This window comes from Thermobia domestica, chromosome 2 (genome assembly GCF_964235325.1).
Source record: "Thermobia domestica chromosome 2, izTheDome1.hap1.1, whole genome shotgun sequence".
In the NCBI taxonomy this organism is placed as follows: Eukaryota; Metazoa; Arthropoda; class Insecta; order Zygentoma; family Lepismatidae; genus Thermobia; species Thermobia domestica.
In genome coordinates, this window is record NC_137455.1 from 388,191,352 (window position 1) to 388,206,897 (window position 15,546).

Sequence of the window (15,546 nt, forward strand, 5' to 3'; positions counted from 1 at the left end):
ATTCTGGATGAGATGATGAGACTCCAGCTTTCCATTGTTCAACTCAGTGGACAAGTTTATGATTTCTCTGGAATTAGTGTTCCATCTATTATATGTAAACAGCAACTTCTTACCTTGTACGTACATTGTGGAGTCCACAGTACTAATCTTGTGATTAAGGGTGCCTGTAGTGCGTCAGGAGTAGTAAGAAACTCTTTGCAGTGGGTTCACGAACTATGAGTCCTGTTTTCGCAGGCACTTTCAGTGAGGTAACGATTTTCTGCTCTAATCGAGGCTAATGTCGGTGGTCTTGTCTTAAACATTGTAAACTTTAAATCCGTGTGTCCCACTAGGTGAATTTGTAGACTTAGTCAAATAACTGGAGTTGTTTAACATTATGAAGGAATTCTCTCTACATTGGAAAAGATAAAGACTGACGGAATTGTCAACACATCTTCAGGATCAGCTGCTGGGCTTTTGCGGTTTTTGAAGAAGGATCTACGTTTCTTGGGCTCATATGGCTAGGGATATTATCAGAGGTTGAAGCTTTTTAATAGGACACTTAAAGACCCAATTTCAGTGTCAAAATGGGAAACAATACAAAATCATAAATGAAAACATAAACTTCATACATAATAATATAACTGAATAATATACATAATAATAATATAACTGAAAACATAATAATATACTTAGTCACTGGTCAGAAGCTCATTGTACTGTTATGAAACCTACAAATTAACATAATCGCCCTGGAAATCCCATTAATTGTAATAAATATTGTCAACAGTACCATAAATAGGATTTTTTGTGACGCTGGAATAGAGCCTGTTATCACCACTGATAGGATTTATCTATCCTAAATTGCGGCACTTTAATTCATGTTATGTGACATTTTGAAAGTTGTAATGCAATGACATCAGCTTTCTTTAAATTTGGCCCACAATGTTGAGTGAAGGATACTGTCCCCCCAGAAATTTTTTGGTGGGCATGCCTGTGGTAAACCCCGATATTCCCTTTGTGCAAAGCTGGATTTTCAGATCACCGCGAGTCGTATGGACTAATTCAGACGTCGATCTTTGAAAAATTTGAAAATCGCAACTTAACGCAAAAAATGCAACAAGGAATTTAAACTGCAATGCCTATTATCGTAGGAACACAAATTTTTCCTTGCATTTACGCATACCGTTACGGAATGATCTCCATTAATTGCGCACTAAATTTCTGGTCAATAAGAGAAGATTTGGAAATCGTTATTATTTTATTTAATGGAATTTTGTAGGTACTATTGGGATTACTTTTTTAATTTTCTATATTTTTCATTGTTTTGAAGTTATCACGATTTTTTTATAAGTAGTGTGAGGATAGCGAAGAGCCTACGATACGACGTTGATATTTCAGAATAAACTATCCTCCCCAGTTTTCTACAGCAAGAGCTCTTAACGCACATTGCATTTGTTACCATTTTTAAAAAATGATTTATAGCTACGATTTTTTTTACTTTATCATCAAGCTAACATCTGTATGGTTTTACCTTTTTTCTTCCAGTTGGTAGCAAAGACAAGAATTTCAGAACATTGATCGAATACAAACGATTGAGCCTAGTTTTGATTATAAATATTACAGTGAATATTTTCTCTTGAACTATGATGACAAATTTCTTGATTTAAAATATTTATGCACAGACAGGGATATAATTAGCAGGTGTACTGCAGATTTACTTGCTATGGTATAGATGTGTTTGATGACGTCATTTCAGTCAGAACATTCCGGGTAGTACAGCATACATTGGGAAAATTCGAGAACAAAGTCACGGTTTGGGTTGGTTACCATTCGTCGTGAAATTAGACTGAGTGTATTGCTGGTAGTTAGTCTGAGTGGAACTTTCGGGGCTGAGCTATAAATACAGGAGTTAACTTGTTTCTAGTAAATCATTTTGTTGGTAAGTTTACTTCTTTCTATTACATTAAAATTAATATAGTAATGGGCCAAGGTCACAAAATATCAGTTATTCTAAAGTTTTAACTGAAGGTTATGGAGTACGATTGTCAGCTGTAGTGTTTCCATTGTTTGGTCAATACTGGCAGCGAAATGTTTGGTCGGAAGAGTGATGGAAAAATTTTAAATAAGAAATTTGAATATGAAAGTAAAAACTTAAAATTCTGATTGTCACTGTATTAAAAGCACAAGTAGCACGGACAAGAGAAAATTGCTATGTATTGCTCTTTATTGCTAACATGTAAATTTTGTAAACAGGCATTGGGACGGTTCTAAAATCCTGGTCCACAAATATAAGCGAAGGTGGGTAGCCTGGCTCGATTCTTATTTTATCAAAGCTTAATATTCAGTACACATAGCAGTGACTAGCAAAACCGAGTGAAGGCGGGTTAGTATTGCCAGGTTGATTAGTTTCTTTATAACTCAATTGTGTTCTGAAACACTGCCACAGCCATTGTGTTTCGCCTCAAGTAGAAAGGGCTCTACTGGAAATTTGGACATTTATTCCGAAGTTGGTCTTTCGACAAAAAGCGTAACAGGTACGATAATAAAATATCAGTTTTTAGAACCACCTTAAAAGCGTATAATAGAATAGGGTAAGATAGACTAAAGTAAGGTAAGGGTAAGCAGGGTAGAGTAGAACCGGATCAGCTTAGGGAAGTTTAAACCCATTTTGTTAAAAGTAAAAGAATGTAATTTCTCGTCTGTGCGTAAGAATACTAACTAGAGCGTCTCTGTACACCTACAGCCATGTTCAGAATACAAATCCTTGTTACTTTCTCAATTCAACCATGCTGTAATCTTTTGTGAAGTAGTTCCCTCTGCTTGCCAAATAGTTTAATGTTTATAACGGCATTTATTCCGAAATTGGGCGTCCGCTTTCGTCAAGTTTTTTCGCTGTTATCTCCTTTCCACACTTTCTGCAATTTGTTATTAGGTTCATTAATCCGTGCTCTTCACAAACTTTTAAAAGAGTTTGCTCGTTATCAACGTATTGCTTCACAAATGTTAAAACTGCTAGTTCATTGCCCTTGCACATTCGCCATGTTGATAACATAAATGCTCGTTTCTTTCCCACAATGCAACTGTTCGGTTACCTTGCGCCAAGTAGTTCCCTCCGCTCGCCGTATAGTCCCATGTTTATAACCGCTTATATATAACAAATAAACAGATTTTTCGAGATTCTTATATATTATCAAGCACACAAAGGATCAAATTATCCATATCTTTCCTGTAAATTTTAAAAATTTTGCTGGAAACGGACGCCCAACTTTGGAATTTAACCCGTTTATAACTGCTTATAAATAAACACAACTTTCGCTTTCTTACATTTTATCAAGCGCACAAACAAGCACATTATCCATTTCTTCCTTTGTCTTCTTTTATCTTCTGTTTCTTCATTTTACCACTTCTCTCTGGATTATTCTCTTGGATATATAATTAGTCATGTTCCCTACACGGTATCGCGTAACGCTAAATTAATGATTATATATGTTCAATGATGTTCCCGTGAAAATAAGGGAAACAGTGTAGTGTAGTCACTCCATACAAACATTTGTTGCTTTAATTTCGCTTATCTTCCACAGATAACGGCCCGGGCTTAGACATAAATGAACCTGTTTTCAACGTTGTATTACTGCTTATAACTATTATTATTATTGACTTGTGCCGGAGAATACATCCAGTATTTTCAGGCGGGTCAAGTGCCGTATCGCCGGTCCAATTTTAGGAAATTTACCGGGTCAAAATTGGAGAATTTATTTAAGTTTGTGTGGAGGAATGAGTGAAAGTGAAGAAAGTTTATGATGTATTCTCCGGTAAACATGAAGTAAACATTGAAACAAAACAATATTTAGAATTTTTCTTTGATTGCAATTACATAACAATAATAACTACAAAAAAATCACTTATAAACAGATAAAAAAGTTGCTTTTGTAGTATAATCTTTTTGAGTAATGAATGGGAAGGTAATAGTTAAGAACAGCTACTTCTCATTTCCCGTGCACGAGGATACATCTCACTGTTGCACTACCTAAACACTCTATGTACAAGGGCAAGAACTCAGTCTATTACCTACTTTTTAACATCCTAGATAGTCAATGAATAATTCCAGAAAGTATGGCGTTTCTCGTTCTTCCCTAAATGGGAAGTACGGCTACTTAACTATAACCAATGGGAAATTTATGTCTGGATATAATACGAATAATATACGGGAGTGAAACGTGATAACCCACAAATGTCTGTTCAAGATTTTACTAACACTTACACTTTTACGAACAATTTTCGTTTTTTGGTTTAAACCAATTGGTTTTTTTGAAAAAAACCAGCTGGTTTAAACCAGCCAACCCTGGTTATCATGTTTCAGTCCCGTATATTATTCATTTTATTTTCAGACCTAAATTCCCCATTCATTACTCAGATTATACTACAAGACCAAATGTTTATCTATTTATGTATAAATGGTACAAAGCCAAAGTGGACTCAAATTATTCGTATCTTTATTCACTTTTCTTACTGATATTCCAATTAAGTCGTTTTATTTCTTTTACTTGGGTTAATAAAAGCCGTAGTAAACTAACTTGGACTAAATTAGTTCTTCTGTACTCTGCAGTACTTTGAAATTGTCGATGTGTAATTCTGTATAATGATTTTACTTGTGCAATTGTTTATATTTTTGTCCTGAAATGACTCCCGACAATTATATTAACAAGTATGGAAACATCAGTACAACGTATTTTTGTCAGGAGTACTTCGTGCGTGAGTCGGCTGACGTATCACATTTGTTGCCAATTAGTCCCGGTTTCAAGTTTAAATGGAGGACAATTTAACTCGGTTGTAAGCCGAGAAGCTGTTTGGATTCCTGTTTAAGCTTATGTGACCCCTTCCAGCATAACCCGATTGTTGCATAATAACACCAAGGTGAAACAAACTTACTTCTATCCATATGTGATACAAATACATAGAGCAAATTATTTAAACAAAGAAAAGCCTGGTTTAAACCTAAGAAGCCGTTTTTTTTTTTTTCCAATAAAAAACATTTTTTTTTCCAAACCTGCTAGGTGGCCACTGAAAGCACGAATGCTATGTATCATTTAGAGCATAGCCGCAGGAGGGGGCGAGTGAAAGCGAAAGGGTACTTTCGTACGGAGGAGACACGTCAACGATAGCAGGCATACGCGAAAACGAGGTATCTTTTCGACAACTTTGTGTCCCCGTAAAAGGTCCTTTCACTGTCACCTTTTGCCTGTGACATTTCACACCATGAATACGATGTTCACATTTGAAAACGTGGCTGTTCCTCCATTTTTTTATTTTCAATATTGTCCTACGTTTGCCACACTGCAAAATTTTAATCTGTGACGCTTCATATAGCGCAATAACTTTTGCTTCGCTCACACTCGAAATGTTACATTCGACTCCTTTGAATGCAGGGATTTCCTATACCATTGTCTGACATCAACATGCCTCCACTCCAAATAGTACCAACAACATACAACTTCAAACACATGAAAATAACAGATTACACTTCTTTGGTTAGCATGAATTTCATGAAAAATAATAAATTCATCTCTTCTTTTCTTGTAAACTTTACGTGTTTTTCGTATTCCTGAACCTACTTTCCGGCTCTTAATTCGTAAATATTCTGTTGTGGCAGATCCTGGGACTGATGATTTTTAAGATTTGATCTTGTAAATATTTTTCCACGTATTTTCGATCTTCCAACTTCCTCTTTTAATGTCTTGTTTTTTCTGTTATTGAAATTATTGATCAGTTGTGTTGTTCCTACTCCTTGCTTTCCCCATTTCCTTGTATGGCGATATGAACACAATTTATTCTCAAGATGTGTATAGACCCTACTACAGTATTCTGTTTCAAAGAAGCCTCCCATCAACTACATATCCCTGGGACATTAAAAATTACAAAGGTCATACGAAAAATGTTATCACACAAGTGAGTTCATGAAATATGAATATTCATATTAGCCAAGTTTTTATTAAGGAAGGGTTTACATTAATTGGTGAAGATTGACTTTTAGGGGAGCAGAGTATAAGAGTACAGCGTATGAATATGAGGTATAAAATATGCAATGTATGAAACACTTAGGTAGCCATTAAAAAGCACAAATTCTACCGTACAGAGTCAGGGCAGGAGCACAGCAGAAGCTCCCGAGCGAAAGCGAGTGGGTGCGTCCGTAGGGAGCAGGCGTGTCAGTGACGATAGGTATATGAATAAACGAGGATAGTGGAACAACTTTATATGCAATAAAACAGCCTTGACTATCACATTTTTTTCTTTCTTCAAAAAGTCGCGCCGCAGTGGGTTGTGGTAGAGATAGTGATGTGAGGTGGAAAATTTTCCGCTATATTTTTCCGGAAAATTTTCCGTTCTAAAAAACTATCAGTAATCAAGTAATAATTCTTCAGCAATCATAAAATGGTTGAATTCATGTACAGAAATGTAAGAAAGTGAAAGATCGTTTAAAGAATCTGAAAAGTTTCATGGCTCAGACAATTTTCAGTACTATGTTGGAACAAGTTAAAAAATTTTTGCTGAATCGAAATATTTTCTGTCTTATATGGAAAAATTAAAGAAGTAGAGAAAAACACTATATAAATTTTTACTTCCCAATTTGAAATATTAGAAAATTTTCTGGTTCCCGTAATCAATTGGAAAATTATAAATTGTTGCTGTCTAATTTTCCTCTACAGGAATTGTCTATCTCAATGTGCAGTTATAGTGGAAAATTTTCCACCTAACATCACTATACATAATATCCAAAACTGTCGGGATTATGAAAAGTATTTTCACTTGTTTCTACATCGTGTTGAAAATTTTCTGATTCATGAAAATTCCTTACATTTGTTTTTCAGAGCAATAAAACTTTCCGATTTACAAAAAGTTGTTTTACTTTTTGATCCAAATGATGAAAATTTTCCGACTCATAAAAAGTTCTTCAATTTTTGCAAGACACAAAATATTTCGATTTATGAAGCATTGTTTCACTCGTTCCTACATAGTACTGAAAATTGTCTGAGCCATGAAAATTTTCAGATTCTTTAAACGATCTTTCAATTTTTAACATTTTTATACATGATTTCAATCAATTTTATGAATAGTGAGGAACTGTTACTTGATCACTGATATTTGTTAAGAACGGAAAATTTTCCGGAAAAGTATAGAAGAAAATTTTCCACCTCACATCACGGCTAAACAACGATATAGGAATAAGTAAGTAGAGTATGTTTTTATAAATCGGAAAATTTTCCGGAAAAAATTTCATCGCTGTACAGGACAGACAATTCTTCGATTCATGAAAAATTGTTTCACTTGTTCCTACATAGTACAGAAAATTGTCTGAGCCATGAAAAGTTTCAGATTCTTTAAATGATCTTTCAATTTTTAACATTTCTATACATAAATTCAGTCAATTTCATGAATACTGAGGAACTGTTACTTGATTACTGATATTTGTTAAGAACGAAAAATTTTCCGAGAAAGTATAGAAGAAAATTTTCCACCTCACATCACGGCTATACAAGGATGTAGGAATAAGTAGAGTATGTTTTTATAAATCGGAAAATTTTCATCACTGGGTAGAGATACATAGGAACAATCCACTACAATAAATGTTGAAAATGGTTATAGCTTAAAGGCACAGGTCAATCCTCCTACAGTTTTGCGAACACTCGAAGTTGAGATTAGTGATCGATAAATTGTGTGCACCTTGTGTGTCACAGCGCACCGGATACTTTAGATTTAGCCGATCTTCATATTGTACAGCGAATACTGTTGACCAATTTTTCATATATTCTGTATACTTATCACACGCATGGAGCACGTGTTTGACTCATTGTTAACATTGTAATACATACATATTGCTCGACACTCAACAAAACTGACCGACCTTTGAGTTCATCAACTGGTTAAGATGTAATGCGAACTGTCTTTGTTGTACAGTGTCTGGAGTGAGTTGAAAATTATTATAGTTCAATCCTGTATGTGTAATAGATTTGCATAATACAGGGTGTCTAGCAGTCGGGAAAATCGGGAAAGTCGGGAATTTGTCTTAAATTTAAAAAATGGTCGGGAATTCGGGGATTTGTCTGGAATTTGCGAAAAAAAGTCGGGAAAAATGGAATTAAATTCTACATGTTGGAAATGATGCTGACGCTTGTCGGAGCGACTCCGATAAATCTCGCGTTCCTAAATGCATCGCGATGTAGTACGTTTACATCGTATTTTTTTAAAGTGTTCCTAAATACATCGCGATCCATCTCAACAGTTTTTCTATTTTCTATGTAGAAGCGGTCATGTGGTACGCGTTGCATCTCGTACACCGTGGATTTTCTGCAATTTATGTGAGGCGCGCGGTTTGTCTCCCGCTGTGGTGCTGGGGGAAGAAGAGTGGTGAGTGAGTGGTTGGCAACAGTGTTTGCTGACAGCAGAAAGGTTTTTGCGTTTCAAGAGTAACGGGTGGTTAATTGGGCGTTGCATCGTACTATGCGTATATAATATTTAGTATAAATTAAATGTTGGATTGTTTTTCAGGTACAGGTAAGTTTACCTGGGCAATGATTTCGTAAATAATTCAACAATTTAAAGGCTAGTTGTTTTAGTGTCACGGCAAACCACATGCCATTTCTTACTTTGCCATGAATTACAGGCGTGTCAGTTTTGAGTATTCAACATTCCTACCGTCATAAATAAGTTTATTTTACCAACTATTACAACAACAACAACAACAACAACAAAAGACCTAAGCAAAGTTTTCGTAACCTAAAGACAGTTTTCCTAACCTAAGAACAGACAAAGAACCCAATTGTAACAGTTTCAGAATAGTAGCTAGAAATTTGAACGACAAGTTGCTCTATGCAAAAGTAGCGTTTTTTTTCAATCTCTTGCTGATGACTGTGAGCCTTTCCTGACTGAATATCAGTCAGACACTCTAATGACTCCATTTTTGCATGGTAGCCTTACTCAGTAATTCAAAGTATTGATGTCTCGCTTCGTTAATAATAATAATAATAATAATAATAATAATAATAATAATGATGATGATGATGATAATGGACAGGAAGAGTATCAATGCTATCGATGTTATGGAGAAAAGTGAAAACTTACATTAATTTAATTCGTATCAAGGAAATTGACCTTGGGTATGCAACTAGGTCAGCACTGAGGAGATGTACAGAAGTTAGTGAAAAGGAAATGTTGTGTTTCCGAAAGCAAGTACCTAAATGTTATCAACATTTCGTGTCCAAGCTGCAGGAGAGGTCCCCGCTAAAATATTCCCTTACAAAAGCGCTGACATTTCTTAATCCCTTAACCGTTGGTCACTCACAGGAAGAAGCTGTTAAACAAATGAGAGCAATGTTCGAAATTTTAGTGCAGAGTAATATTGTCTCAGCGTTTGATGCAGAAAAGGCAGACAGAATACAATGCTCTAGTAGGTCAGACACATGTGCGGGAGAAAATGGAGTCGTACAAAAGAAATGAACACAGACTTGATGACTTCTGGATGAGTGTGTTACCACCAAATGATGTATATCTGTGCAAAATAGTAAAGATATGCCTAATTCTTTCCCACGGTAATGCAGCATTAGAAAGGGTTTTTTTCGGTAAACAGGGAAATAGTAGTAGAAAATTTGTCAGAGGATTCTTTAGGGGCGCAGCGTGTAGTGTATGATGCTGTCAATGAGGCTGGTGGCATACAAGCCCTTCCTATCCCAAAGCAGATGATTCTATCAATGAGAAACGCATACGCGAGATTCAAGGAAGCCGAAGAACACCGCAGAAAAGTGATGTCAGAAAAAGATCGCAGGGGCGCTGAAAAAAGAAGAGCAGAACAGAGACGAAAGGAACTTGAAGCAAAGAAACAGAAAATCGTAAATCAGTTGTCAGAACAGGTTGCTACCATAGAGGAAGAGATCAAAAAATTGCATGATTAGATTGTTTCATTGCATATATGAAGAAGACATTCTATAATCAGGTAAGAACTTGTACACTTTTTCATTACATTCAACCTTTCCTAATTTTACGAAAACATTTTTTTTTAGAATGAGTCGGGAAAAATTTGGAAATGGTCGGGAAAAGTCTGGAAAAAGTCGGGAATTTGCTGAGAGAAATTTGCTAGACACCATGATAATATAACATACACAATAAGGAGAGAGGTTAATGTTTCAATTCTTTTCTCACAGTAGCAGGTGTATACATTCACTGCGGAGCGTTTTTTGCACGCCTCATTAGGTTTTATTGTATTCGTACGGAGTCCGTATGCTATAGTAACTGCACAAAGATAATTTGAATCAACCCGGGGATGAATAACGGAAGTACGCGTGTTGCCAACACCTTGGATTCAAAATGGCGGGTGTTAAGCTCGACAGACCAGGTATCAACCTGTTCCACTGTGGTTCAAAAGTTAAAAGAAAAATTCTATGGAAAGGCATACAAAATCATGCGTCATAGTCGGATCAAGAAGTTAACTTCCAACGATAAGTCTGCCAAAGGTGTGAGACATAGTAAGGCTATGTTTTCCCACTACCTTTATTCACGCACATACCATCGATACGGCCTGCTTTCTGCGGACGCACCCCCTGCTGTGTTCTATGCGGGCTACTTTGAACGCAGTTTCCGGCAAGTCATGGAAAAGACGTTTTCATGTGCAGCATAAAATATCCCGGATGTATAATTACTAATAGAAGCTTTAGGGAGTATTTTGTAAAAAATTAAACTGTACTTGTTTCTTTATAAAGAAAAGTACAGGTACCGGGTAGAAAAGATGCGTATTGAAATACTTCGTAATTTAACAGAATCATCGTTATGTAATTAAGAGCTAAGTATTTTCATTTTGAAAGTGCAAGATTTTTCATCAGATATAACTGATTAGCTATACAGTTCCTGTGAATGATTGTTGACCAAATTTTCTTTTTATTGCTTTAACCTTTAGGACACGAAGTAACTATATTTAGTTACCTAAAAATAAGGCTTGGGATACGAAGTAACTATTTATAGATATCTTGCAGTTTGCCCACTAAACCTAATTGTTTTTTAACTTTCTGGGTATCACATATATACACTTGCATGTGTTTTATTCAGGAGACATACTAGGCAACTACAGAAATTGGCGCCGTATCCCAGGCTTTATTTTTTAAAAAGGCTCCGTAATTAAAAGGTTAAATTACATACCATCACTCCGTAAGATAATAGGATAAGTTTATTCTGGAAGAAGTTAGGCCTATCTTGTTTTTTCTAATTAGATCTGAACCTCCGTCACAAATAGCATAGTCAAGTGTCTTGACTTTACTATTGTAATTATATGTATATACAGTATATTTCAGATCTAAGCTCATTGCTTCTCATTTGTTCGTTTGTTGTTCTTGGTTTTAAAATTGCATAGTAGCGCTACTTATGAGCAACGGCGATTTCTTCAGTGTTGCTAAATAAACCTTACTTTGCTTTTCACATGTTCGAGTGGTATTTATAGAATAAATTATAGCAGTTCTAGGTAAATTTTTGTGCCATTAATTTTGAATTACCATGTATATATGTTCTTAGTTTTCCTCGTGGTAACACAATGAATTTAGCCTCCTGCATACTATTTTTATGTGGAAGTAAGATGTTTATTGATACTATCAAGATCAGCTATAAAATCGTATTATCATTCGTTGACCATCAGCAATTCCATTGAAAATCGGTAAAAAAAAATAACTTATTTCCATATTGTGAAGCAAAAATATTAGGTTGTAATGTACGAATTTCTAATGCAGTAACTAATTATTACCTACATGTCAGCTTGTATACATTCTGTGCAGTACATTGCGCTTATAATAAACATTTATCTTAGTTTCTATTTTTTTTTAATGTAATTTCAACATGATGATAAACTTGGAAAGGCTTACGACACATTAATTATAGATATGCTACATTGACTTAATTCCTAGTCTTCCGTTGCAAGCGCTGCTATCGGCTGAAAGAATTCCACTCGCTTTCTCTCGCTTAGCAACAGCTCAACCCTTATTGGCTCAACGCGTAGGTGTGTGAGGGTGTGAGCTTGAGTTCGCATTTTTGCCACGGCTCAAGACATTTTGGCAGCACAATAGTTTAATGCCTCCCGCTTCGGACAAATTCAGATAATATTGTCAGTTCAAGAAATTACTCGAATCATTGTGAAATACTTGTTCTGCAGGTGTAATTCTATATTGGGAGGCATAATGGTTAAGTGGTGGAGCGCTCACCTCTGGTGCATGGGATCCCTGATTCGATGGAGCTCTCGCGCCAAGGGGACTTTGTGGTCGCAGACGCCGTGTATTTGAATTATATATACAGTATGGCGCTAAATTCGTTGTACAAAAGCAGAGGAGTGATTCCTGAGAGTAAAACAAACAAAAAAGTTCCAATAAACATAGGGCGAAAACCCCGTGTTATAGGCTGCCAAAAACTTGAAAGAATGGATTTTAAAGGTTCATAGCTCCAAAACTATGGGATCGACTGTAGTCGGGTCAAGACTTCACTTAGGAACTAGTATGTGCCCCATCCAAAAATGCGTGTTTCAGAATCCTGAGGTGCTTCCACAACAATTTTCATAGAGGAAGTTTGACTACGGGCCTATGATATGCTGTACTCTCTAACTACCTCCATAAAAATTGTTGCGTGAGTACCTTAGGATTCTAAAACATGTATTTTTGGATAGAGCACATACTGGTTCCTAAGTGAAGTCTTGACCCGACTACAGTCGATCCCATAGTTTTGGAGCTATGGACCTTTAGAATTCATTTTTTTCATGTTTTCGGCAGCGTATAACACGTAAACGATGGGGTTTTCGCCCTATGTTTATTGAAACTTATTTGTTTGTTTTACTCTCAGGAATCACTTCTGCTTTCGTATAACGAATTTAACGTCATTCTGTATATTCCTTGCAAGTTATCCGAAATGAAAATACCTCGAAGACTTGAAAACAGCATTCCAGCTCAATAATTGCATCTGGACTGCTAAACTTTCTGCGGTGGAGAATACTTATGGGAAATCCTAATGGCGATGATCTCTTCGTTCCGACAATAGACATAAAAAAAGTCAATACCATCGCCTCCTGTATATTTGTAGAAAATATTTTCAGTGGACGAGTTTCTCCACCTCCTTTGGGTTCATTGACCTGTAAAACCACGGCACTTGAATATTTTGAGCATAGAAGTAAATGAACACAAGATTAGCAGTGCTAGTGCAGCTAAATTTCAAGCTAGATAACTGGAGGAATAAAATTAATACATAATTTGTCTTATGGAGAAAAATGCAAATTCCAGAAAAATCTGGTCAGATTAACAGATGTTACTATATTTGATTCAATTATGTTGACCGCTGAGTTTTTCTGATGTGGCATAGCTGTCAAAGAAGAAAGGACCAACTACGTCACGTTTTGATACAGCATACCAAACCAAAACCTTTTCCGAATGCAGAGGCAAGTCTACCATTGCATGCGGATTTTCTGTTCTCCAAAATCTTACATTTTTTGTTTGTTTATTTGGTCTAGGAATTAATTCGTGAGGTTGGTACGCACACATTGAAGCTGTAGTACAAACACAAAATACATAAATACCTTAAGAAAAATATTGTCCATCGCTAGCCACCACTTTCGCCCATCTGTCAGGCAATGTACGGATTCCGTGGCGAAAGAAGTCCTCATCCTTGGAAGCGATCCAGAGACCCATGTTTCGATATCTTCTGAAGAAGTAAACCGCTGTCCAATCAAATCGTTGTTCATGCAATCGAACAAGTAGTAGTCCGAAGGAGCAACGTCTGGTGAATACGGCGGGTGGGGTAAAACTTCCCATCCGACATTTTCTAAATAGGTTTTGACCGGTTTTGCGACATGTGGGCGAGCGTTATCATGTTAAACAATAAGTTTATCATGTCTGTTCTCCCATTCTGGTCGTGTTCTGGCCAGAGCTTGCTTCAAACGCATTAATTGTCGTCGATAACGTTCTCCATTCATAGTTTCACGCGGTTGCAGCAGCTCATAGTACACCACACCTTTCATATCCCACCATATGCACAGCATAACCTTTGCACAGTGAATATCTCGTTTTGGTTGTGATGGACCTGGTTCACCTGGTTTCACCCAGGCCTTTTTTCGTTTAGGGTTCTCGTAATGGATCCACTTCTCATCACCCGTAATAATTCGATGCAGAAACCCCTTTCTGCTCTGTCGTTGAAGCAGCAATTCGCAAATGGTTTTTCGTCTTTCAACGTCTCTGTCTTTCAATTCATGTGGAACCCAATGTGGCATCTTTTGAATCATTCCCATGGCTTTCAAGCGTTTGGAGACTGTTGTTTGATCAACGCCTAATGCTGCTGCAAGTTGTTCCTGCGTTTGACACGAATCCTGCTCGAGCAATGCTGTCAATTCTTCGTCTTGAAATTTTTTTGGCTGTCCAGCTCGCTCTTGGTCTGCCAAGCCGAAATCACCACTTCTAAACCGTGCAAACCACTTCTGACACGTTCGCTCAGCTAGAGCATGGTCACCACACACTTCCACCAAAATACGATGACTTTCAGTCGCACTTTTCTGCATGTTAAAGTAATGCAGCAGGACACCCCGCAAAAACACTTTATCAGGCACAAATTGCGCCATGTTCACTTAACTACAAACTGGTGTTGTTGACGCTTTAATCCACTGCCCTATACTACGAACGATACGCGATGACAGGGGTTTGCAACACATGTGTGGATACACGGAACTGTGGGACGCTCCGTTCGTTGCGCCATCTCTTGTCCACCCGCACGAATTAATTCCTAGACCAAATACTTCAGCTGACAAAAGTAAGCTTGGTCTGTACACCACAACTTTTCAATAATGTCGGGGTCATCAGCAATTAACACACTGAACTGATTTGCAAAATGCAGACGCCTTTTTTTTGCAATGTCTATTAATTTTTGAAGCATCTGCATTTCATAGGGGAACATTTGCAGGTCTTTTCGCCAACAAGATGTTACGGATATTGCGTTTTCTGCTGACAAACGTCGCAGAGATTTTTTTAGTCGGGCTGTTCATAACAGATGCTTGCACTACTGCAATACGCTGTTCTGTAGGCACAGTTGGTCTGGATCTCCTTCTTTGAAGTCCTCTAACATTACCAGTCTTATTGAACTAATCAACGTAACGTCATATGGACTTGGTGGATGGTGCCCATGCACAATGATTCTCTAGTCAGAATCGTTAAATACCAACAAGGGAGCGTGATTCAATGAACCAAGTCACAAATGAGATCTGCTATAACGTAAGTCTACTGTCCGCCATTATTCTACTGGACTATGCAATCTGAATCAAAAACAAAACATTGTAAAATAAAATTTATACTTTGTTTGCTGTGTATTTACATATATATATATATATATATATATATATATATATATATATATATATATATATATATATATATATATATATGTTACTATACTATTATTCAAATAAATTTTGTAGCCGCTAGAAATCACAGAGTTTTGGGTGAAACACCCCGTAGAATTAAAGCAACGCAAGGCAAAATTCTAGGGACTAGTGAAAAAAATATAAAATAA

General features: G+C 36.6%; 1 protein-coding gene across 1 annotated transcript in view; it reads left to right on the forward strand.

Annotated features, from left to right (window-relative positions):
* Positions 1-1,737: 1,737 nt before the first annotated feature.
* Droj2 (DnaJ heat shock protein family (Hsp40) member A4-like) overlaps positions 1,738-15,546 on the forward strand; it is a 55,778-nt gene continuing 41,969 nt past the window's right edge. The window contains exon 1 of the mRNA XM_081749517.1: positions 1,738-1,921. The gene's annotated coding sequence lies outside the window, so the exon portion shown is untranslated. The remainder of the gene's footprint in view (positions 1,922-15,546) is intronic.